General features: G+C 48.0%; 1 pseudogene across 1 annotated transcript; it reads right to left on the reverse strand.

The window, feature by feature from the left end:
• Positions 1 to 2,708: 2,708 nt before the first annotated feature.
• LOC311145615 lies at positions 2,709 to 13,166 on the reverse strand (annotated as a pseudogene). The gene is made up of 4 exons: positions 12,681 to 13,166; positions 3,072 to 3,181; positions 2,865 to 3,014; positions 2,709 to 2,808 (listed from the first exon to the last, which is right to left on the reverse strand). The product of its transcript is annotated as an uncharacterized misc_RNA (transcript).
• Positions 13,167 to 25,379: the final 12,213 nt, after the last annotated feature.

A 25,379-nucleotide genomic window follows, 5' to 3' on the forward strand; every position in this document is an offset into this window, starting at 1 on the left:
AAATATACTCCCAGCAGAACTGAAAAAAACAAAACAGACTGTGATTTCCAGGACACTGCCCCTTTGTTTCTGGCCTCACTACATCTAAAGTTGCTGGGGCCCCTTTCATTCCCCGCCAATAGATTAGGTAAGGCTATCAGTGGGTACTGGCCCCCTCCTACTCTCTCATCTCCTGACTCCCTCCTGAGCTTAGCTCTGAATCCTCCTGTTCCTCTCTTTTCTGTTTAATTTAGATCAGTACCACAATTTACATGCATTTGTTTAATCATGGATACCAGTTTAATTACATCAAGTCGCCCAGTAAAGACATTTATTTCCCTCCATAATACACATTTAGTTTCTCTCTAATTTCCATGTATTTCTCGTCCCCAGTAAATTCTGGGACCTCTTGTGAGGATTTGCCTCCCATGGTTGGTACTGTTACAAATCCCTTAGCCACCTCTTCTATATAACAAGTTATTCAAAACAGTTTCACACCACACCTGGAATCACCCCTTCCTGTATAGGTACAACAGGTTGACTAGACCCCCAGAATTATCTCCTACTCTACGGAGGAATTTATCCCCACAATGTAATCTTGATAATTCCTGACAGTCCCATACAACAGGAATGGGTTCTCCCTCTTTTCTATACAACCACCTGGAATTATTCATAGATGTGACTTTTGAGCAAATATTAGGTCTCACACATATACAACCTTACATGATTATTGGTTAACACTATCGGTAACCCAGAGTTTGTAAGGCTCCAGTTTCATGAAACGGATAGAGTTACGGCAAATCTACAGTTGTTTGTGACTTTTGACTTTACTAATATTCTATTTCTCACACATGCTATTTTAATTCCTTCTGGTGTACTTTTTGTATTTGTTTAACTCTGATTATTTGTTGACTGTTCTATAATCTCTTACAGGTTACATCCCATATGTGTACTTTTAATAGTTCCTTCTATTTCAACACTGGGTAGTTTCTTTTGGTAATTGGCCTATTACCGTGGATCGTTACGGACCCACCAACCTTAAATTGGCTACAACCTTAAATCGGCTACCGGCTACAACCTTAAATTGGCTACCTTAAAATGGCTACGCATTGATCAATTTGCTACTTTAAATTATGACGTTACCCTCAGTCAATATTTTAGCAAGTTCTCAAATCAATTTCACCAAGTAATGAATAACGACTACTGACCTTATCCTTGCAGCCGAGATTCAATGTAGGTTTTGATTCCGTCACCGTCTCTGTCATTAATCAGGTGTCCTCTGGCCTGTCTTAACCCTTAATGTCAAAGGGCAGGACTTTCTATTTACGAATGTATAATTCGCCCGTCGACGGTTTTCAGAGTTACCTGGAATGACAGAGGCAGGTATTGGATTCCGGCTCAGAAGGACCAAGCTGTTATGAGAATTCTTTAACAAACTATTTCAGTGTCTCTGTGCGGCTCCCAAAAGGTTGTAAGTCTTTTGGATTTAAGAAACGGACAGAGTCCCGGTCTGCATAGTCAGATATTTATTCATTGAGAATTCTGCCATCACAATTTCAGAGTCCATCTTTTATACTCATACGTCATACAAAAATCCCTCCTCTCTGTAGGTGGGCTGCAGTTTTCCACTTTAAAACTGCTCTCCTGACCATCAGTACACACACACACACACACACACACACACACACACACACACACACACACACACACACACACACACACACACACACACACACACACACACACACACACACACACACTCTTCCAAGCCTAACAGTTTCTCTCCTCCCTAAATTCCACAGTTATCTTGGTTTCTCAGTTGCCTGTAGACAGTTCTCCTTGTCCTTTGTTGTCTGGTCTAACTCTTACTCACATTGCTAAATAGTAGCTCAATGTCATAGTCTTTACTGGTCCTACACTCACACATTCTAACACATTTCACACAGTTTCAGGGTGTAATAATTAGTCATTAATAATTAATCTATCAGTTTCCATGGCCGAGCAGCCGTACACAAGCCTAAGATTACCATGCGCAATGCCATGCGTCGGCTGGAGTGGTGTCAAGCTCGCCACCATTGGACTCTGGAGCAGTGGAAACGTGTTCTCTGGACAATGCCTCCGTGCACAAAGCAAGGTCCATACATAAATTGTTTGTCGAGATCGGTGTGGAAGATCTTGACTGGCTTGCACAGAACCCTGACCTCAACTCCATCTAACACCTTTGGAATTAATTAGAATGCCGACTGTAAGCCAGGCCTAATCGGCCAACATCAGTGCCCGACCTCACTAATACTCTTGTGGCTGAATGGAAGCAAGTACCTTCAGCAATGTTCCAACATCTAGTAGAAATCCTTCCCAGAAGAGTGGAGGCTGTTATAGTAGCAAAGGGGGGACCAACTCCATATTAATGCCCATGATTTTGGAATGAGATGTTCGACGAGCAGGTGTTCACATACTTTTGGTCATGTAGTGTATCTCTCTTGCTCTCTCTCTCTTGCTCTCTCTCTTGCGCTCTCTCTCTTGCGCTCTCTCTCTCTCGCTCTCTGTATCGGGTTAGTTTGTGAGTGTGTGTGTGTCTAACATGTCTCTCTCTCTGTAGGTAAAAGCTTTACTCTGACCATAACTGTGTTCACCAGTTCTCCCCAGGTGGCCACGTACCACCAAAGTTACTGTAGACGGACCTAGAGAGTCACACCATGAACACACACACACAAACCCAGGCAACCCACCTAGGTTAGCAGGGTGTGTGTATCTGTAACTGCGTTGTTCTCTGGCCTGGTGTATTTGATGTAGGCCGAGAACTTGGCAAAGATGTCTCCCAGTTTGTAGCTGCCAGTTTAGGATACCTGATGAACACCAGCGTTAACACACACAATCTTATTCACACTCTTGACTGTGTGCTTGTGTACCTGGGTGGAGCCAGCATGTCCTCTAGGTATTCTTACATCTTATTGATGTCTGTCTTCACCTCTCCTTCGAAGGTCAGGAAGGGACGGTGTGTACCTGGAGCCATGTTATGGAGGTCCACCGGCTTCCTATAGGACAACACACATGCAGCTGGATTAGTGTGTGTCTGAGAGTGTGTGTGTTACCTCTTCAGGTCGACTGTAGTGACATTGAAGACGACTCCTTTTAGCCAGAGGATCATAAAGAGACACTGAGAGAATGATCAGTTACCTATACTCTCCCCATCGCTCCCTGCCTACATACACACACACACAATGGCGGCGGTTAAAAAAGGATCTTGTAAGGGGACACCAGACACACCAAGAATAATATAGAACAATTCCATTACACACTTCTACTACAACATTATAATTACCCTACTGTACTAAATTAACTATCCATAGAACTACCTCATATACCAGCTAACTCACACATTATAACTACCTTAATGTACTAAACTAACTATCCCTAGAACTACCTCATATACCAGTTAACTACCACACTATAACTACCCTACTGTATATAATATAATATGCCATTTAGCAGACGCTTTTATCCAAAGCGACTTACAGACATGTGTGCCTACATTTTTACGTATGGGTGGTCCCGGGGATCAAACCCACTACCCTGGCGTTACAAGCGCCATGCTCTACCAATTGAGCTACAGAGGACTGTACTAACCTAACTACCCCTAGAACTACCTCATATACACTGTACCAGCTAACTACCACACTATAACTACCATACTGTTCCAAATTAACAACCCCTAGCTACCTCATATACTAGCTAAATATCTATACCAATTTACATACGACACTATACCAACTACCCTGGCTTCATTAGACCTGTATATAAGGGAAATATGAATGAGTTTGAACAAGTCTCATGAGAATGAGTCTGGCAAGCTTCAAAATGTGGTTGTAGGGTGTACCTGTGTACACCCAACCCAGCTCCTGTGCCCTCTGTCGCCGGTGACGGTAGGCTACTCGAAGCGAGAGTGCGGCCAGGTTCGGTGGGCCCCCGCAGCCTGTGTCTGCCTCGGTCAAACACTGCTTGCCTCTCTTCCCAGAGTTGGGCTATCTAAACTAGCGCTGCATAGCGTGCTAGCCAGGTTGGCTAACTCGCAGAGACGAGCTAGCTATCACTAGTTATCCCTGCCTCCCCATGTTGGAGTTGCTGGGGTAGCTCTCTTGTTAAGTATACGTAGCGTTAAGTCGTTTGGTTATTCTAAACGGACCGTGCTGCGGTCAAAGAGGATAGCTAGCCTAGCTTATGCTAAAACGCCTCCTGGCTAACGTCGGCTAGAATGCTTAACTTTCAGCGAGTGAAACGTACTAGCTTTCCCCGGGGTTATGGCAAACCCATTCCTATGTTCAGTTCCTGGAGTTGGAGGGAGTGAAGGAGACAGGGTTTGCGTGCCCATCCGATGAAGAAGAAGCCCCCCAAGCACTTGGCTCGGTTAACCCCCGGAGCGAGAAGCCTTGGCACGGGTCTGAGTGACCATTACTGTGACAAATGTGCCCCCACTTTTGGCAAACGGGGTACTACGTCAGCCATTGCAAGAGCCCCCTGTGCCTGTAAAGTGGCCCGAGCTTCATGCAGGCTATACAGTCTCAACTCCTCCACCACCAGCCAATCGCTGTAATTGCTGGCGGCTCGTGAGCATTCAGAGTTTGTAGACTCAGGTGCTTTGTCACGTTCATTCATTTAACAGACCAAGGCGCAGCGTGATATACGTACATGTTTATTTAACTTAATAAACACTCGACAAAACAATAAACGAAACGAAACATGAAGTCCAAGGTAGCACACACAACATACCTTACAAGGAACAAGATCCCACAACCCACTAGTGCCAACAGGCTGCCTAAGTATGATCCCCAATCAGAGACAACGAGCTACAGCTGTCTCTGATTGGGAACCACACCGGCCAACATAGATCTACACATAATAGATCAAAACATAGAAAACACCACAAAGAATATACACACCCTGACTCAACATATACGAGTCCCCTGAGTCAGGGCGTGACAGTACCCCCCCCCAAAGGTGCGGACTCCGACTGCACAACATAAACATAACAGGGTAGGGGCCGGGTGGGCATTCCGCCTCGGAGGCAGATCCGGCTTGGAGCGTGACGACCTCTCACTCTCCGCCTCCCTGTTGCGCCCCTGGTCTGGTCTGGACCTCGGGGCGCTGCTTCCCCTCTCCTTCCTCCCACGATATGCCAGGCCCTGTCTGGACCCTGGTGTGGGAGACCCTGATCCTGGAGAGGGGCTGACTTCATGGTCTGGACTAGAGCCGCTGACCGGAGCTGGACTAGGCACCGGTGGAGCGGACTGCTTTGGCTCCGGAGTGGCACAGCTGACCGGAGCTGGATCAGGCACCGGTGGAGCAGTCTGCTCTGGCTCCGGAGTGGAGCAGCTGACCGGAGCTGGATCAGGCACCGGTGGAGCGGACTGCTCTGGCTCCGGAGTGGCGCAACTGACCTGAGCTGGATCAGGCACCGGTGGAGCGGACTGCTCTGGCTCCAGAGTGGAACGGGCACGGGCCGTGCCGGACTGGACAAACGCACCACTGGTCTGGTGCGAGGAGCAGGCACGGGCCGGACCTGACTAGGAACACGCACCACTGGCTTGGTGCGAGGGGCAGGAACGGACCGGGCCGGACTGGCGACGCGCACCACTGGCTTGGTGCGAGGAGCAGGAACAGGCCGGGCTGGACTGGCGACGCGCACCACTGGTTTGGTGCGAGGAGCAGGAACAGGCCGGGCCGGACTGGCGACGCGCAACACTAGCTTGGTGCGAGGAGCAGGAACAGGCCGGGCCGGGCTGGCGACGCGCACCACTGGCTTGGTGCGAGGAGCAGGAACAGGCCGGCTCCTAACCCTAGGCTCCGCCAACCACCCCGTGTGCCCCCCCAACATTTTTTCTTGGGGCTGCTTCTCGGGCTTCCTCGTCGACCGGCCTCCTCCGTGTTGCCGTTGCTCCTCTCCTGCCTGGGCATCTACCTTAGCCCATGGTCCTTTCCCCGCGAATATCTCCTCCCATGACCACAAATTGGCCACCTGTGACATGGCCATCCGCTCCGCCTGGACACGCTGCTTGGTCCTCGTTTGGTGGGATCTTCTGTCACGTTCGTTTAATGACGGGACAGACCAAGGCGCAGCGTGATATACGTACATGTTTATTTAACTTAATAAACACTTGACAAAACAATAAACGAAATGAAACGTGAAGTCCAAGGTAGCACACACAACATACCTTACAAGGAACAAGATCCCACAACCCACTAGTGCCAATAGGCTGCCTAAGAATGATCCCCAATCAGAGACAACGAGCTACAGCTGCCTCTGATTGGGAACCACACCGGCCAACATAGATCTACACATAATAGATCAAAACATAGAAGAATATACACACCCTGACTCAACATATACGAGTCCCCTGAGTCAGGGCGTGACATGCTTGCTGAGGTTTTTTCGCTCGGATTCCACTGCTCCCAGTATAGCACACAGTGTGCTTATGGCTGGGACAGGGGAAAGTCACTAGGCAGTGTGCCGTGTGCGCAATACCCAGACTGCCGCACCTGCCGGGGTCAGGCCGTTTCATTTAGTATCCGTTGGGGTTGGCTTGGGGCTTGATTATATTTCCCCATACTAAGTTGTACCGAAGTTGACTGACTGAAGGAGGAAAAACACCTGTTTGGTCCCGCACTGCCCATTCCTGGGCCCGGTGAAAAGCGGTATTAAATTGAAGGAATGAATCTGAGCCTCACACTTATCACATGTGGAAGGTGGGGCTTCCAGTGAGGTGCGGATTTCATTGGCCTTGTCAGGCATGATTGTAGATCATTCAACCGAAGTCGCGAGAGTGTGACTCCCCATAGTATGTTGTACCTCGTTTCCCTCCTTCAGGGAACAGTAGTTATAGTCATTACGTTACGTTTTCCTGTGCAGAAGTGTGTTTGTATGTAATAGTCTGTGTGTGTTCTCAGCCTGTGGTCTGGCCCCAGTCACATCTGTTCTGTTGTACCCAGCAACTCCTGGCTGTGCTGCGTGTGTGTGTATCAGAGCTTCTGTCCTGACCGTGACTCTGTGTGTGTGTGTGTGTGCCCTGGTTGTTTTGATTTGTACTCTGAGACCTGCTGTCAGAATGTGTGTGTCACTCAAAAATTGCCATGGGGGCGGGGGGATGAGGTGTCAGGAAGAAGAGGGGGAGAGAGGAGAGGAGGGATAGAGGGAGGAAAGCGGTAAAGGGTGGAAAAGGAGAGGTGCTTTGGGATTGTACTGTACTGTAGTGTAGTGAAAAGGAGGACAGGATGGATCATGTTCCCTTCCTTATCAACATAATTCGATCTGAAATGACACCCTATCCCTACATTGCACTGCTTTTGGCCAGAGACTTTTGCCCCGAGTCTAACCCTATGTGGCTCCGGTCAAAAGTGGTGCCCTACATAGGGAATAGGGTCCCATTTGGGACTCACCCTTAAACTCAAATGCACCTTGATGAGTTGGGAACGGTGTGTGTGTGTGGGTGTGTATGTTTGTGTTATGCCAGTGAACGTGTTTTTATTTAATGAGATGTGTTGTTGTGTTAAATCCACTATAGATAAGTATGAAGTTGACTATATAAAACATCAAACACATAATCAGCTACTCCACTTCATCAAGCCCTCACCTATACACTCACACCTGCCCTAATAAATTAATCAATCAATCAAACTTCCTGAAAGGAAGAAACCTTGAGAGGAATTTTGAACCTGTCAGAGAGGTGCAAGGCGCTCTCTAGTGGCCTTCAGCATTACTATCAGCCTCAGTCCTGTGTGTGTGCGTATGTATTTTCATTACTTGGTGCCGGAGAAGATGGCTGCCGTTTTACAGCCCTCTAACCAATTGTACTATTATGTGTGTTTTTTCGCGTTATTTGTAATTTATTCTGTACATAATGTTTCTGCCACCGTCTCTTATGACCAAAAAGAGCTTCTGGATATCAGGCAGCGATTACTCACCTCGTATTGGATGAAGATTTTTTCTTCAACGAGTCGGACGCGAAGGATATTCTACAGACACCCGACAAGGCCCAAATCCCTGTCATTCGCATGAGAAAGAGACGGAGATATCGTGGACGTAGGTCGGAGTGCCTTGTAAGGATCTGATGGCGAGCGAGTAAACTGCCTCTTCCATCAATCCTATTAGCCAATGTTCAATTATTTGAAAACAAATTGGATGACCAAAGACTAAGGTTATCCTACCAACGGGACATTAAAAACTGTAATATCTTATGTTTCACCGAGTCGTGGCTGAACGATGACATGGATAACATACAGCTAGCGGGCTACACGCTACATCGGCAGGATAGAACGGCTGACTCCGGTAATACAAGGGGTGGCGGTCTGTGTATATTTGTAAATAACAGCTGGTGCATAAAATCTAATACTAAGGAAGTCTCAAGGTTTTGCTCGCCTGAGGTAGAGTATCTCATGATAAGCTGTAGACACACTATTTACCAAGAGAGTTTTCATATATATTTTTTGTAGCTGTCTATCTACCACCACAAACCGATGCTGGCACTAAGATTGCACTCAATGAGCTGTATAAGGCCATAAGCAGACAGGAAAATGCTCATCCAGAGGCAGCGCTCCTAGTGGCTGGGGACTTTAATGCAGGGAAGCTTAAATCCGTTCTACCATAACTCTATCCTCCTGATTCCTGCTTATAAGCAAAAACTAAAGCAGGAAGCACCAGTGACTCGGTTAATAACAAAGTGGTCAGATGACGCAGATGTTAAGCTACAGGACTGTTTTGCTAGCACAGACTGGAATATGTTCTGGGATTCTTCAGATAGCATTGAGGAGTACACCACATCAGTCACTGGCTTCATCAATAAGTGCATCGATGACGTCGTCCCCACAGTGACCGTACGTACATACCCCAACCAGAAGCCATGGATTACAGGCAACATCCGCACTGAGCTAAAGGGTAGAGCTGCCACTTTCAAGGAGCGGGACTCTAACCCGGAAGCTTATAAGAAATCCAGCTATGCCCTCCGACGAACCATCAAACAGGCAAAGAGTCAATACAGGACTAAGACTGAATCATACTACACCGGCTCTGACGCTCGTCGATGTGGCAGGGCTTGAAAACTATTACAGACTACAAAGGGAAGCACAGCCGCGAACTGTCCAGTGACACAAGCCTACCAGACGAGCTAAATCACTTCTATGCTCGCTTCGAGGCAAGCAACACTGAAGCATGCATGAGAGCATCAGCTATTCCGGATGACTATGTGATCACGCTCTCTGTAGCCGATGTGAGTAAGACTTTTAAGCAGGTCAACATTCACAAGGCCGCAGGGCCAGACGGATTACCAGGACGTGTACTCCGAGCATGTGTTGACCAATTGGCAAGTGTCTTCACTGACATTTTCAACATGTCCCTGACTGAGTCTGTAATACCAACATGTTTCAAGCAGACCACCATAGTCCCTGTGCCCAAGGACACTAAGATAACCTGCCTAAATTACTACCGACCCGTAGCACTCACGTCTGTAGCCATGAAGTGCTTTGAACGGCTGGTCATGGCTCACATCAACACCATTATCCTAGAAACCCAAGACCCACACCAATTTGCATACCGCCCCAACAGATCCACAGATGATCAATCTCTATTGCACTCCACACTGCCCTTTCCCACCTGGACAAGAGGAACACCTACGTGAGAATGCTATTCATTGACTACAGCTCAGCGTTCAACACCATAGTGCCCTCAAAGCTCATCACTAAGCTAAGGATCCTGGGACTAAACACCTCCCTCTGCAACTGGATCCTGGACTTCCTGACGGGCCGCCCCCAGGTGGTAAGGGTAGGTAACAACACGTCTGCCATGCTGATCCTCAACACGGGGGCCCCTCAGGGGTGCGTGCTCAGTCTCCTCCTGTACTCCCTGTTCACCCATGACTGCATGGCCAGGCACGACTCCAACACCATCATTAAGTTTGCCGACAACACAACAGTGGTAGGCAAGATCACCGACAACGACGAGACAGCCTATAGAGAGGAGGTCAGAGACCTGGCCGTGTGGTGCCAGGATAACAACCTCTCCCTCAACATGATCAAGACAAAGGAGATGATTGTGGACTACAAGAAAAAAAAGAGGACTGAGCACGCCCCCATTCTCATCGACGGGGCTGTAGTGGAACAGGTTGAGAGCTTCAGGTTCCTTGGTGTCCACATTACCAACAAACTATCATGGTCCAAACACACCAAGACAGTCATGAAGAGGGCACGACAAAACCTATTCCCCCTCAGGAGACTGAAAAGATTTGGCATGGGTCCTCAGATCCTCAAAAAGTTATACAGCTGCACCATCGAGAGCATCCTGACTGATTGCATCACCGTCTGGTATGGTAACTGCTCGGCCTCCGACCGCAAGGCACTACAGAGGGTAGTGCGCACGGCCCAGTACATCACTTGGGTCAAGCTTCCTGCCATCCAGGACCTCTATACCAGGCGGTGTCAGAGGAAGGCCCTAAAAATGGTCAAAGACTCAAGCCACCCTAGTCATAGACTGTTCTCTCTGCTACCGCACGGCAAACGGTACCGGAGCGCCAAGTGTAGGTCCAAGAGGCTTCTCAACAGCTTCTACCCCCAAGCCATAAGACTCCTGAACAGCTAATCATGGCGACCCGGACTATTTGCACTGCACCCCGCACCCCACCCCATTCCCCTCTTTTACGCTGCTGCTACTCTGTTGACTATTTATGCATAGTCACTTTAACTCTACCCACATGTACATATGACCTCAATTACCTCGACTAGCCGGTGCCCCCACACATTTACTCTGTACCGGTACCCCCCTGTATATAGCCTCCCTACTGCTATTTTATTTTACTGCTGCTCTTTAGCTATTTGCTTTTATTTTTTATTTTTCTTAATTAACACTTTTTTATTTTAAATTTTTCTTTAATAAACTGTGTTGTTGGTTAAGGGCTTGTAAGTGAGCATTTCACTGTAATGTCTACACCTGTTGTATTCGGCGCATGTGGCAAATAAAATTTGATTTGATTTTATGTGTTATATAGCCCATGTTATCTCAGACCCTGAGAGAGCAACCTCCACTCTGATATTAGTCTACAAAGCATGATGTAACACACATACACACAAACACCAATGGTGTCTTAAACTCTCACACAGCTCTGTACATCTCACCCTGACATCATTACACACTTTTCACAGTACAGTCGTGGTCAAATGTTTTGAGAATGACACAAGTATTGGTCTTCACAAAGTTCGCTGCTTTAGTGTTATGAGATATTTTTGTCAGATGTTACTATGGTATACTGAAGTATAATTACAAGCATTCCATAAGTGTCAAAGGCTTTTATTGACAATTACATTACGTTTATGCAAAGAGTCCATATTTGCAATGTTGACCCTTCTTTTTCAAGGGTTTGTCAGAATATGTGGGTTTTTGTTTGTCCACCTGCCTCTTGAGGATCGACCACAAGTTCTCAGTGGGAATAAGGTCTGGGGAGTTTCCTGGCCATGGACCCAAAATGTCGATGTTTTGTTCCCCGAGCCACTTAGTTATCACTTTTGCCTCATGGCAAGGTGCTCCATCATGCTGGAAAAGGCATTGGTCGTCACCAAACTGTTCTTGGATGGTTGGGAGAAGTTGCTCTCGGAGGATGTGTTGGTACCAATCTTTATTCATGGCTGTGTTCTTAGGCAAAATTGTGAGTGAGGACTCCCTTGGCTGAGAAGCAACCCCACACATGAATGGTCTCAGGATGCTTTACTGTTGGCATGACACAGGACTGATGGTAGCGCTCACCTTGTCTTCTCCGGACAAGGTGTTTTCCGGATGCCCCAAACAATCGGAAAGGGGATTCATCAGAGAAAATGACTTTACCCCAGTCCTCAGCAGTCCAAACCCTGTACCTTTTGCAGAATATCAGTCTGTCTCTGATGTTTTTTCCTGGAGAGAAGTGGCTTCTTTGTTGCCCTTCTTGACACCAGGCCATCCTCCAAAAGTCTTCGCCTCACTGTGCGTGCAGATGCACTCACACCTGCCTGCTGCCATTCCTGAGCAAGCTCTGCCCTGGTGGTGCCCCGATCCCGCAGCTGAATCAACTTTAGGAGACGGTCCTGGCGCTTGCTGGACTTTCTTGGGCGCCCTGACGCCTTCTTCACAACAATTGAACCTCTTTCCTTGAAGTTCTTGATGATCTGAAAAATGGTTGATTTAGGTGCAATCTTACTAGCAGCAATATCCTTGCCTGTGAAGCCCTTTTTGTGCAAAGCAATAATGACGGCACGTGTTTCCTTGCAGGTAACCATGGTTAACAGAGGAAGAACAATGATTTCAAGCACCACCCTCCTTTTAAAGCTTCCAGTCTGTTATTTTTACTCAATCAGCATGACAGCGTGATCTCCAGCCTTGTCCTCGTCAACACTCTCACCTGTGTTAACGAGAGAATCACTGACATGATGGCAGAGCAGCTGGTCCTTTTGTGGCAGGGCTGAAATGCAGTGGAAATGTTTTTTGGGGATTAAGTTAATTTTCATGGCAAAGAGGGACTTTGCAATTAATTGCAATTCATCTGATCACTCTTCATGACATTCTGGAGTATATGCAAATTGCCATCATAAAAACTGAGGCAGCAGACTTTGTGAAAATTAGTATTTGTGTCATTCTCAAAACTTTTGACCACGTCTGTACATCTTAGCCTAAGGTAATATTAACATTGTCTTACCCTGACATAGAGTGAGACCACCTGCCCATCTGCTACTGGCAGAGGTTTCTGCTGCTCTGAAGATGATGATGAAGATGAAGAGGAGCACTGGGAAGAGGCTTCATCTGTGTTCACCTCGGCCTGCAGAACCATCCTCTCCCCCTCCCTCTTTTCCTCCTTCTCCTCTTCATCTCTCTCCTGCCTCTCCTCTCCTCTCCTCCCTCTCTTCCTTTTCCTCCTTTTCTCCCTTGTCTTCTGATGAGCTGGAGGAGCTGCTCTTGCTCTCCCGCAAGGTCAGAGTAACCATAGGTGCCTTTCTCAGGCTCCCGGTGTTCTCGTACTTCACCGTTAGACCGGTTCCGTTACTGGGTGCCTGGGGTGCTTCCACATCACAGTAAAGTTTGAGTAAACAGAATCATTCACCACGTCACTGGGCATCATACTACTGGTCTGGTTCTGGTTCTGGTAGGTAACCTCTGTTGGGCTATCTGAAAAAAGAAATACCATTGTTTTGTACTAGCAGCATGTAGTGAAACATGAAAGCATGGTAGTTGTTTACAATGTATTATGATGGTCTGTGTCCCAAAGTTTTTTGGGTAAAGTGACCAAAAACGTAGTAATTTATGAAACCTTGAAGATTTAAAATAGTTAGTTTATCTGGTGCTTCTCTCTTCAATACAGTTTTTAGTTGGCTCGCACTCATTCAACTGACTTTGCTACTCTTATACAATTCTAAATAGCCAACACACACAAAAAAAAAAATCTTATCATTCTCAACATATCCCTAAAAACAGCAAGTTACAATGTTTACCTTTGTTTACACTTCGTTGGTCCTGTCACCATGACGACAGGCTTGCTTAACTGTAGCTAACTTTAGCCAACGTTAGCTACCTATGCTAACAGACTTTTATAAATTAATTTAACTATCAAAACATCATCAAAAAATAACAACAATTATATCATTACACTCCGCTTAACTTGGTGTTTCATATCCTATGCTTTATAACTCGCTCACCGTGATGATAACGTTTAAAATATTTTGTTTATCTGGTGCTTCTCTCTTTAGTTTTCAGTTGGCTTGGCTCTCTCATTCAGCTGACTCACTGACTACTACTGCAGTGTCGCCAACTCCTCAGTAAGGAAAGTAGCTATTGGCTGTCCTAAAAGTCACTAAATGATGTCATCACCCAATTTGCATAATTGGCCATGTGCATGTAATTGTGATGGACGCTGTAGGAGAGAGGAATAACGTTGTAGGAGAGACAAAAAGTGAGTAAAAAACACCCTAAATATGTTTAGAACTACAAATGAACTTTCTTCTGTCGATTCTTGTTTTTTTTTATGTCACAATTCCAACCCTCCTCCTTTATCCGGGCTTGGGACCGGCAAAAGTGACCCAAAAGAGACACTCTGGTGGAGTAACTTCGTTTTTTATTTTATTTTATTTATTTATTTATTGTATTTATTTTTTAGTTTCGTTTTCTTAAGTTTGGTTTGGTTTTTAACCTTATGGTCCACTTAGGAGCCTACAACAAGTCACAGTGAAACATGAATATTTTTAACCATAACATTTAAAACATTTTTTTGTATACAATCTACATTAACAATCTAAATGGACCAACAAGAGACAATAGAAAAAACTGTCAATGGCAATGTGACAAAATGATGGTAACTAGTCTGGCCCTAATTCAGGTTAATTGTTTGTTTTTTTCAAACCACCCTCCACACACACACAGGCAGTGCTGGCTCACAGAAAGAGTGGGTCATCGTCATTTTGGTCAAGGCTCTCTATGGCAGGTTCAGCAACTGAGGGAGCTGACTTAAATGAGTAAGCAGCTGATGTGCCAAAAAGCTGCAAAACACAATCAGGCAGCTGGTGCTCATAGCAAGCCTCACCAGACAGATTCAGTCCACATCAAATGTACAGGATGGAGTTAAGGGTCTGCAAGGACATCCGATTTCTAAGTTTGCTTTTTACCACACTCATCTGGCTGAATACTCTCTCGACTTCAGCATTCGAGTGTGGCAAGGACAACACAGACACAGCAGCCATGGCAAGTTCTTGAAACGGGTTGATATCTGCTGCATCCCTGAACTTCCAAATCTCACTCCAGAAGCCCAGTGTGTTTTTTGTCTCATTCCATTTACTAAGATGGATGGCACGCCATTGCTGGACAATCTTGTCTATCTCTGCAGGGGAGTAGGCAAGGAGCTTGGCAATTTTTTCTATTTCTCCAGGGCTCTTATTGTGCTTTAGAGTTTCCTCCACATTGAAAACTGACATGTACTGCAATGCTTCGATGTTGTCTGGCAGTCTCACCCTCAACTCATTAGTGAGGGAGATGGTGAAGGCTACACACCGCTTTCGGACATCGTTTTCATCCTCAGGCGCAAGGTGGAGCTCAGCTGCCTTTGACTCCAAAAGGTAACCAAGGTACGGTTTGGGCCCTTTGAGTACATCAACATTTGCCAGTGGATTCAGCACCCTGCTGCTCACAGACTTGATCAGGCTAACCAAGCTGTCAAGTAGCTTAAGAGAATCTACTTGCTCTCCCTCAAAAGCCTTGATGGCCAACTGTACCTCACCCAGAACTGAATTAAAAAAAGTCAGATACAATATGTTTTGAGGATCACTGTACAACCTCAGTCATGTAGCAGTGTTCACTGGACTTGGTGACTGCGAAATTAAGCCTAAGCTCCTCCCACTGGTCCAAAATGTGTGAAACCGCGGGTTCAATGGAGAGCCAACTTGTGGCAAACACCTTGGTTATCTGTAAAGGTTTCTCCCCACCGTTGATGGTCTCATATATGGCCTTGTAGGCCTCGCTGCGCTTTGGAGACACTGAAAACCAGTTACAGTGAGGGAAAAAAGTATTTGATCCCCTGCTGATTTTGTACGTTTGCCCACTGACAAAGAAATGATCAGTCTATAATTTTAATGGTAGGTTTATTTGAACAGTGAGAGACAGAATAACAACAACAAAATCCAGAAAAACGCATGTCAAAAATGTCATAAATTGATTTGCATTTTAATGAGGGAAATAAGTACTTGACCCCTCTGCAAAACATGACTTAGTACTTGGTGTCAAAACCCTTGTTGGCAATCACAGAGGTCAGACGTTTCTTGTAGTTGGCCACCAGGTTTGCACACAACTCAAGAGGGATTTTGTCCCACTCCTCTTTGCAGATCTTCTCCAAGTCATTAAGGTTTCGAGGCTGACGTTTGGCAACTCGAATCTTCAGCTCCCTCCACAGATTTTCTATGGGATTAAGGTCTGGAGACTGGCTGGGCCACTCCAGGACCTTAATGTGCTTCTTCTTGAGCCACTCCTTTGTTGCCTTGGCTGTCTGTTTTGGGTCATTGTCATGCTGGAATACCCATCCACGACCCATTTTCAATGCCCTGGCTGAGGGAATGCCCTGGCTCACCCAAGATTTGACGGTACATGGCCCCGTCCATCATCCCTTTGATGTGGTGAAGTTGTCCTGTCCCCTTAGCAGAAAAACACCCCCAAAGCATAATGTTTCCACCTCCATGTTTGACGGTGGGGATGGTGTTCTTGGGGTCATAGGCAGCATTCCTCCTCCTCCAAACACAGCAAGTTGAGTTGATGCCAAAGAGCTCCATTTTGGTCTCATCTGACCACAACACTTTCATCCAGTTCTCCTCTGAATCATTCAGATGTTCATTGGCAAACTTCAGACGGGCATGTATATGTGCTTTCTTGAGCAGGGGGACCTTGCGGGTGCTGCAGGATTTCAGTCCTTCACGGCGTAGTGTGTTACCAATTGTTTTCTTGGTGACTATGGTCCCAGCTGCCTTGAGATCATTGTCAAGATCCTCCCATGTAGTTCTGGGCTGATTCCTCACCGTTCTCATGATCATTGCAACTCCACGAGGTGAGATCTTGCATGGAGCCCCAGGCCGAGGGAGATTGACAGTTATTTTGTGTTTCTTCCATTTGCGAATAATCGCACCAACTGTTGTCACCTTCTCACCAAGCTGCTTGGTGATGGTCTTATAGCCCATTCCAGCCTTGTGTAGGTCTACAATATTGTCCCTGACATCCTTGGAGAGCTCTTTGGTCTTGGCCATGGTGGAGAGTTTGGAATCTGATTGATTGATTGCTTCTCTGGACAGGTGTCTTTTATACAGGTAACAAACTGAGATTAGGAGCACTCCCTTTAAGAGTGTGCTCCTAATCTCAGCTCGTTACCTGTATAAAAGACACCTGGGCGCCAGAAATCTTTCTGATTGAGAGGGGGTCAAATACTTATTTCCCTCATTAAAATGCAAATCAATTTATAACATTTTTGACATGCGTTTTTCTGGATTTTGTTGTTGTTATTCTGTCTCTCACTGTTCAAATAAACCTACCATTAAAATTATAGACTGATCATGTGACACTCTGGCTCTATGGACTTTGAGAATTGAGCCAGGGTTGTTCATTTTCATGTGTTCGGGTGTATTTCATTTGGTGATGTTGGGGATGGGTGAGTTTCATTTTGTTTGTGTCTAGTTGTGATTGGTCTGTGACTCCCAATCGGAGGTAACGAGTGTCAGCTGTCGGCTCGTTATCTCTGATTGGGAGCCATATATATTCTGTGTGTTTTCTCCTTTGTTTTGTGGGTTATTGTTTCTTTGTTGCTGTTTGTCGTATTTCAGTAGTGAACTTCACGTATCGTCTTTTGTTGTTTTCGTGGTTGCTTTGATTAATAAAGTCATCATGTTCACTCGCAACGCTGCGCATTGGTCCAATCCTTCAGACGAGCGTGACAGAATAACCCACCAAAAAAGGACCAAGCAGCGCGTCCAGGAGCAAGGGGTCTGGACACAGGAGTTATGGATGCCTCCTAAGGACTTTTGGACATGGGAGGAGATTCGGGCTGGAAAGGGTCCTTGGGCACAACCGGAGGAACATCATCGCCCTCGTGAAGAGCTGGAGGCAGCTGCAGCCGAGAGGAGGTGGTCTGAGGAGGAATATCACCGCCCTCGTGAAGAGCTGGAGGCAGCTGCAGCCGAGAGGAGGTGGTATGAAGAGGAAGCGCGGAGTCGAGGCTGGAAGCCCGTGGTTACTCCCCAAAAATGTTTTGGGGGGGGGCACATGGCTTGGGCGCCTGGGCAGCAGAAGGCTGCCACAGGGAGAAAAGGAGAGAAGGCTATCGGATTACGGGAGCCATTGGCGAGTAGAGGGAGGGAAGTTGTTGTGGCACGGCATGAGAGACTGAAGTGTGTTACCAGTCTGGTCCGGTCCGTTCTTGATCCCCAGTTAAGGCCAGTGGTGGGTGTTCCCGGTACGGACCGGTCTGTTCCTACTCCACGCACCAGGTCCACGATGTGCGTCGCCAGCCCGGCCCGGCCTGTTCCGGCCACTCGCACCAGGGATAAGGTGCGCGTCGCCAGCCCAGCCCGGCCTGTTCCTGCTCCACGCACGAATCCTACGGGGTGCGTCACCAGTCGGCCAGAGTCTGCCGTCTGCCCAACGGCGCCTGAACTGGCTGTCTGCCCAACGGCGCCTGAACTGCCCGTCGGCCCTATGGCGTCTGAACTGCCCGTCTGTCAAGCGCTGCATAAGTCGCCCGTCTGTACTGAGCCTGCAAAGCCGCCCGTCTGCCATGAGCCTTCAGAGCCGTCCGCCAGATCGGAGCCGCTAGTGCCTTCCGCCAGACAGGAGCCGCTAGAGCCTTCCGCCAGACGGAATCATACACCTGCTATGGAATCAGCAGGAGCCGACGCAGCCCATACTAGACTGGAAGCTCAGGTTCGGAACCAGAAAGAGCAGCTCCTGCAGATGGGAGCCGCCCTGCTGGAGGTGATGACTGCAATCCGAGGCTGGGGTCCGCCTCCACCGCCAGCCTCCCAGCCAGCACCATCAGCCAGCCATGAGCAGCCAGATCTGTCAACCAGCCATGAGCAGCCAGATCCGTCAGCCAGCCATGAGCAGCCAGATCCGTCAGCCAGCCATGAGCAGCCAGACCCGTCAGCCAGCCATGAGCAGCCAGGTCCGTCAGCCAGCCATGAGCAGCCAGATCCGTCAGCCAGCCATGAGCAGCCAGATCCGTCAGCCAGCCATGAGCAGCCAGATCCGTCAGCCAGCCATGAGCAGCCAGATCCGTCAGCCAGCCATGAGCAGCCAGACCCGTCAGCCAGCCATGAGCAGCCAGACCCGTCAGCCAGCCATGAGCAGCCAGACCCGTCAGCCAGCCATGAGCAGCCAGATCCGTCAGCCAGCCATGAGCAGCCAGATCCGTCAGCCAGCCATGAGCAGCCAGATCCGTCAGCCAGCCATGAGCAGCCAGATCCGTCAGCCAGCCATGAGCAGCAGGATCCGCCAGAGCCGTCTAGCCAGGATCCGCCAGAGCCGTCTAGCCAGGATCCGCCAGAGCCGTCCCGCCAGGATCCGCCAGAGCCGTCTAGCCAGGATCCGCCAGAGCCGTCTAGCCAGGATCCGCCAGAGCCGTCTAGCCAGGATCCGCCAGAGCCGTCCAGCCAGGATCCGCCAGAGCCGTCTAGCCAGGATCCGCCAGAGCCGTCCAGCCAGGATCCGCCAGAGCCGTCCAGCCAGGATCCGCCAGAGCCGTCCAGCCAGGATCCGCCAGAGCCGTCTAGCCAGGATCCGCCAGAGCCGTCCAGCCTGGATCCGCCAGAGCCGTCCCGCCAGGATCCGCCAGAGCCGTCCCGCCAGGATCCGCCAGAGCCGTCCCGCCAGGATCCGCCAGAGCCAGCCAGCCAGGATCCGCCATCTAGTCAGGTGATGCCCCTTAGCCCGGTGCTGCCCCTTAGTCCGGTGCTGCCCTTTAGCCCGGTGCTGCCCCTTAGTCCGGTGCTGCCCCTGAGTCCGGTGCCGCCCCTTAGCCCGGTGCTGCCCCGTAGTCCGGTACTGCCCCTTAGTCCTGTACTGCCCTTTAGTCCGGTACTGCCCCGTAGTCCGGTGCAGCCCCTTAGTCCGGTGCTGTCCCTTAGCCCGGTGCTGCCCCTTATCCCGGTGCTGCCCCTTAGGCCGATGCTGCCCCTTAGTCCGGTGTTGCCCCTTAGTCCAGGTGGGGTTAGTTGGAGGGTGGTCATTGGGAGGAGGCTACCGAAGCAGGTTGTGACTGTGGTGGGGTGGGGATCACGACCGGGGCCAGAGCCGCCACCATGGACAGACGCCCACCCAGACCCTCCCCTAGTCCTGATGTTGGTGCGCCCGGAGTTCGCACCTTTAGGGGGGGGTACTGTGACACTCTGGCTCTATGGACTTTGAGAATTGAGCCAGGGTTGTTCATTTTCATGTGTTCGGGTGTATTTCATTTGGTGATGTTGGGGATGGGTGAGTTTCATTTTGTTTGTGTCTAGTTGTGATTGGTCTGTGACTCCCAATCGGAGGTAACGAGTGTCAGCTGTCGGCTCGTTATCTCTGATTGGGAGCCATATATATTCTGTGTGTTTTCTCCTTTGTTTTGTGGGTTATTGTTTCTTTGTTGCTGTTTGTCGTATTTCAGTAGTGAACTTCACGTATCGTCTTTTGTTGTTTTCGTGGTTGCTTTGATTAATAAAGTCATCATGTTCACTCGCAACGCTGCGCATTGGTCCAATCCTTCAGACGAGCGTGACAGATCATTTCTTTGTCAGTGGGCCAACGTACAAAATCAGCAGGGGATCAAATACTTTTTTCCCTCACTGTATAAGTCTCTCGTACCAAGTACTCCACACTACGGGGGATGATGTCATTGGAAGCATGACAGTATGAAAAAAAAAATTATGCACTCACTAACGTAAGTCGCTCTGGATAAGAGCGTCTGCTAAATGACTAAAATGTAAAAATGTAAATGACTTACAGCAAGCTGCAGAGAGTGGCACACACAGCGAATAAGAACCAGATCTTTGAGGCCATACTCCTCCTTCGGCACTTTATGGACCCCATTGTTAATCCCCGTCATAACAGAGGCATTGTCAGTCCATATCCCCAGGAGTTTCTCTTTTTTAAGGCAACACTTCTCGAGGAAAGCCACAACAGCACGGGCTATAGATTTGGCATCTCCTCCCTCCAACTCAACAAGCCCCAGAAATGTTTATACAATTGTCTGCTTGGTGTCACTAAAGTACCTTATCACAACCCCCAGGTACTTAGAAACACTTACATCCGTGGACTCATCAAGGAGGAGGATGAAACGCTGGTCACCCACATCTGCGACCAACTTTTTCAGAAAGTATGGTGCTAGAACACCATTTATATCATTTCCGTGCACTTTGTCCTGTGCATTTTGAAGTGGGTAGCAGCAGTGGAGTCTGAGAAAGCAGCTCTACATGCTTCTCCAATGTGATCACATGCCAGCATGGAACAGTGTTCAGCGATAGCTAATGCCATGGTGGCCTCAGCCTTTTTTGCAGAGTCAATTTTTTTAACCATAAATGGCAGCTTGTTTTGGGTGGAACTGTTATAAGGCTTTGCCCTTTGAGTATGTTTTTGAGTTCTCATGTATTTTTTTACATCACTAAGTTTGGCGTAGAAATCAACCTTACAATACAGGCAGTATGCCCGAGTATCATCTCCAATAAACAGCTTCAACCAGCCTTTGAATTCAGGGTTTGATTTCCACTCCTTTCTTTATTTTTGAGTGTACAGTTTAGACTGAGACATGTTGAGCTAGCCAGCTAGATGTTTAGCTTATGTCACAGAGAGGCACACACACAGTGGACGAGGTGAGTAAGTGACTGAAGCTGTGTGAGTCAAATGCAGTGATTTGTTTTTGTGCAGTGATTTATTTTAGACAAAGAACATTTTACATTTACATCCTGCCCTGAATGTAAGCCAGGGCGGGATCAGCCAGCGGCGGCTTCCCACATGCGCGATTCATTTGCAGTCTGGACATGGAGGGGGGAACATCTCATGCTCTGACTGCAGCGCGAGGACTGGGCCGCCTGTGAGTGCTTTGGGACAGGGGTGGGGCCCACGGGGGTGGGGCCCACGGCAGCACCCGCTGCTCGTGCGGCAGCACCCGCTGCTCGTTGAGAAGAGTAAGAACGATACGTGCTTTCACGTCAGAGTCTCCAAAAGTCTCCAATAACACCAGAAAAAGTCGCTAGATTTGTCGCTAGTCGATATTTTGAAAATGTGTCGCTAGAGGGGTCTGAATACTCGCTAAATATAGCAACAAAGTCGCTAAGTTGGCAACACTGCTAGGCAGGCTAGCACGAGAGCCATTGTATTGTATTTATGTTTATTTATTTTCCCTTTTGTAGTTTAACTATTCGCACATCGTTTCAAGACTGTATATAGCCATAATATGACATCTGAAATGTCTCTATTCCTTTGGAACTTTTGTGAGTGTAATGTTTAAGGTACTAGGGGGTAACTAGCCCCCTCCCTGTAATTCACATTAATACCACAATGTGTGGGGATCTATTTTCTCATAATTGGATCTGCATGTGATGAATAGCTTAGAAGGAATGCATTGGTGATTAAACATAAAAGGTTTGTACTGTACTGATATAAATTGTTTCACATAACAAGCTGTGATTCATGTGAGGAACATTAGGGGGTAGGATGAGATAAGAACTTGTGTCTCAAAATACTAGACTACACTGCTTCTTTGTGATCTGTGAACCGTCCAAGGACGTGTACTGCAAAAGTGCTGACTTTCTGGATAAGTTGCAATACAACTAGATGCCTGGCAACAGTGTGCAACAGTGGAGCGCCAAGGGCCTGGGACCAGCCTGTGCGCCAACGGATTGGCTGAGTAAGTCTAAACCACGCTCAGTCTCTACTCTGATTGGCCAGCAGAGAGCGGGAACTATCTCTGTCAGAGTATTTTAAGAAGAACTCATAACAATGGCTTAGTTCTCTGTCTGCCCTGCGTGGTATTTCAGTGAGCCCGTATACGAACCATCATACTTATCATACATACATTTTGCATATAATAAATTTAGCTTGGATTGAATATCTCTTGATTATGTTTTCTCTTATTCCAATACCAGATTTGAATTACGCAATTTCTAACAAATGTCACCAAATTATTTTACCAACACTTTCCCTGGCTGCCACTGCTCTTGCTCAACAAAAAATGTCCTCAGTGTCATCACAACTTTTGGAGATATTTCAACAAAACGATTTTTTGGTAATTTGGTCTAATTTTTTGAAATTTTGAAAAAGTTGTAGATATATTTCAATGAAGTTAGATCTATATATTTTTTTAATATACAAGTAGGAAAGCCTTAAGAAAATTATCCACTTTTTTAGAGAGAAAAATGTCGATTTTTATTTTGTAAAGTAGTAATATGTTGGATGAGTGTGTTGGGGGCTACTCGCCCCGCTTACTATGGTTATGAATGCGTTTCTACCTGTAATTTAGACTAGCCAGGTTAGCGCTAGTTTATGCTAACTTGCTAGCTAGCAACTTCACTAGCAGTAAATGCTAGCCAGCTAGCTAGTTAACATAAGCTGCTAGGAGTGCTAGCTAGCAACCTTACTAGGAAAGGGAAAGGGGGATACCTAGTCAGTTGTACAACTGAATGCATTCAACTGAAATGTGTCTTCCGTATTTAACCCAACCCCTCTGAATCAGAGAGGTGCGGGGAGCTGCCTTAATCGACATCCACGTCTTCGGCGCCCGGGGAACAGTGGGTTAACTGCCTTGCTCAGGGGCAGAACTATAGATTTGTACCTTTTCAGCTCGGGGATACTACCAGATTGTCTGAGGTAAAATACATTAAAAGAGATAACGTAACTTAATTGCAGTTGTAAATGTTTCCACTCATGACTGATAGCTTTACAGTTAATGTTACTTAGCTTTTTAGCTATTTTACACAGCATGTCATGTCATATAGCTAGATAGCTAGCTACGTTTTTAAGAGAGAGCTTTTCAATTTGCATCTCTTCCCCTGTTTTCAGTCACGGGTGGGGACTGGATTAGATGTGAGCAGTGCAGGAGGTTGCCTCATGAGTTGTTCTCCAATTTTACTGGGGATAGCTTTATTTGTGACCTATTTACAAATTAGAATCATGCAATAGCAGTGCATAAATTAATGAGTTAAGTTATGAGTTATTGTTATTAAATGTAATATTCCAATGTTATTTAATGTTATTAGCTATATTCCATTTCAAAATTCCAATGGATTTTTTTTTTTTATGAATTAAAGACAACTATTGAAAACCTTTTGCTCCTGAATGTCATTTTAAAGAATGCTGGGATTTAAAATATTGCATTATTCAAATAATATTTAGTGCAATTGTACATAATGGATTGTTGTCACGCCCTGACTCAGGGGACGGTTATTTGTTGAGTCAGGGTGTGTATATTTCGTGTTGTGTTTATTTCTATGTTTAGTTTCTAGATCGTTTAGATCTATGTTGGCCAGGGTGGTTCCCAATCAGAGGCAGCTGTAGCTCGTTGTCTCTGATTGGGGCCCATACTTAGGCAGCCTTTTGGCACCAGTCTGTGTGGGATCTTGTTCCGTAAAGGTATGTTATTTGTCTACCTTGGACTTCACGTTTCATTTTGTTCTTTTGTCGTGTGTTCAGTACGGAAATAAATATGAATGCATATCACGCTGCGCCTTGGTCCTTCTCGTTAATGAACGATCGTGACAGAAGATCCCACCAATCCTGGATCAAGCAGCGTGATGAGGAGAAAGGATGGACTTGGGAGGAGATGAGCGAGAGTCTGGCAAGAGGGATGGAGGCCATGAGCACGGGGGAGAGACAAGCCCAAACATTTTTTAGGGGGGGGCTCACGCCGTGGACGACGAGGCAGCAGGAGGCCGCGATAGAGCGGTTCAGCCGTTTAGCAGAGGAGGCCGCCAGATTAAGGGGGTCATTGGTGCAGAGGGAGCAGAAGGAAAGTGTAGAGGCACGGCGAGAGGAGCTGGTTAGGCAGCAGAAGGAGCGGGGGTTAATGAAGGAACCCAGTCCTGCTCCTCGCACTAATCAAGTGGTGCGTGTCGCCAGTCCGGTCCGGCCCGTTCCTGATTCCCGCACTAAGCCAGTGGTGGGTGTTCCCAGCCCAGTCCGGCCCGTTCCTGCTCCCCGCACCAAGCCAGTGGTGCGCGTCGTCAGCCCAGTCCGTCCCGTTCCTGCTCCCCGCACCAAGCCAGTGGTGCGCATCGTCAGCCCAGTCCGGCCCGTTCCTGCTCCCCGCACCAAGCCAGTGGTGCGCGTCGTCAGCCCAGTCCGGCCCGTTCCTGCTCCCCGCACCAAGCCAGTGGTGCGCGTCGTCAGCCCAGTCCGGCCCGTTCCTGCTCCCCGCACCAAGCCAGGGGTGCGCGTCGTCAGCCCAGTCCGGCCCATTCCTGCTCCCCGCACCAGGCCAGTGGTGCGCGTCGTCAGCCCAGTCCGGACCGTTCCTGCTCCCCGCACCAAGCCAGGGGTGCGTGTCATCAGCCAGGTCCGGTCCGTTCCTGCTCCCCGCACCAAGCCAGTGGTGCGTGTGTCCAGTCCGGCACGGCCCGTGCCTGTTCCACCGGTGCCTGGTCCGGCACCGGTCAGCTGCTCCACTCCGGAGTCAGAGCAATCCGCTCCACCGGGGTCCAGTCCAGCCCCGGTCAGCGGCTCCACTCTGGAGCCAGAGCAGTCCGCTCCACCGGTGCCTGATCCAGCTCCAGTCAGCGGTTCCAGACCAGACCAGGGGCGCAACGGGGAGGTGGAGAGTAAGTGGTGGTTACACCCGGAGCCGGATCCGCCTCCGAGGCGGAATGCCCACCCAGCCCCTACCCTATTAGGTTTATGTGGCGCGGTCGGAGTC

The sequence above is a fragment of the Coregonus lavaretus genome, assembly GCF_964263955.1.
Source record: "Coregonus lavaretus genome assembly, chromosome: 18".
NCBI lineage: Eukaryota > Metazoa > Chordata > Actinopteri > Salmoniformes > Salmonidae > Coregonus > Coregonus lavaretus.